The sequence below is a fragment of the Gavialis gangeticus genome, unplaced genomic scaffold (genome assembly GCF_001723915.1).
Source record: "Gavialis gangeticus isolate Ggan-Ray unplaced genomic scaffold, GavGan_comp1, whole genome shotgun sequence".
NCBI classification, from domain to species: domain Eukaryota; kingdom Metazoa; phylum Chordata; order Crocodylia; family Gavialidae; genus Gavialis; species Gavialis gangeticus.
The window spans coordinates 8153998-8155503 of NW_017729017.1; positions in this window are offsets into that span (position 1 = coordinate 8153998).

The following is a 1506-nucleotide window of genomic DNA, read 5'->3' on the forward strand; positions in this document are numbered from 1 at the left end:
AACAACAAACTTACCAGCTAGACTCAACTCTCCAAGCTGCTGGGCTGTGCTCCTCTCTGCCTACATGCTGCAGTGCGGCTGCACATGCGTACAGGGCATTTATCAGCCACATTACTGGCCACATCAAGCAAAAAAAGCCAATTTCTGATACAGTCAATTTTCTTTATATTGGTGCCAATCCGGTATTGAACTGATGTATTGGTGCACCTCTAGGTTTTTTTTTTTTAGGTTCTAGAAAGGAGTGTGCTCCAGTGGTTACATACCCATTTCAGGGAGGACCCAGGAGAATGCTGAACTCCTGAATGACTACTTCGCCTCGGTCTTCCACTGGACCAAGGGGAAAACAATGCCAGGCAGAGTACAGGATGAGCACAGCAGGAATAATCACCTTCCTACTATTGACATAGAATTGGTGTATGACCAATTAAAAAAATTAGACACATACAAGTCAGAGGGACCAGATGATCTTCATCCAAGAGTGCTGAAGGAGCTGGCCGAAGTTATTACAGAATCCCTGGCAAAATTCTTCCACAACTTGTGGCGCTCTGGAGAAGTCCCTGAGGACTGGAAGAGGGCCAATGTTGTGCCCATCCACAAGAAAGGCAGGAGGGAGGACCCAGGTAACTATAGGCTAATCAGCCTAACTTCCATCCTATGGAAAATCCTTGAAAAGTTCATCAAGGAGTCTATCTGTGATAAGTTTGCAGAAGGTAAGATTCTGAATGACAGCCAGCATGGCTTCATCGCAGGCAGGTCTTGCCTTACCAACCTCATCTCCTTCTATGACCAGGTAACTTGCCACCTGGACATGAGAGCAGGTTGACATTGTATACCTTGACTTCCAAAAGGCCTTTGATCTAGTATCCCATGATGTCCTCATGAGAAAATTGGAGGATTGTGAGCTTAACTCTGAGACAGTCAGGTGGGTAAGAAATTGGCTGCAGGATAGGACCCAGAGAGTTGTAGTGAACAAATCTGTGTCATCCTGACGAGAAGTGGGCAGTGGTGTCCCGCAGCGGTGTTGCTTGGTCCAGTCTTTTTCAACATCTTTATTAATGATTTGGATGTGGGGGTGAAGAGCTCACAAGCCAAGTTCGTGGATGGCACCAAGTAATGAGGAAGCATGGTCACGCTTGAAGATAGGCTACAGATACAGGTGGTCCTAGACAGGCTGGCAAGTTGGGTGGATCAGAACCTGACGAAGTTCAGCACTGAGAAATGTAAAGTGCTCCACCTCCCAACACACCTACAGGCTTGGCGGCAGCAAACTTACTAGCACCACGAATGAAAGGGATCTGGGGGTAATAATAGACCACAGTATGAACGTGAGCTGGCAGTGCGATGCTGTAGCCAGCAGGGCAAATAATACTCTGGCATGCACCAATCGATGCATCTCCAGCAAGACCAAGGAGGTGATTCTTCTGCTCTACTCAGCACAGGTGAGACCACAGCTGGAGTACTATGTCCAGTTCTGGGCACCACACTTTAACAAGGACATGGACAAGC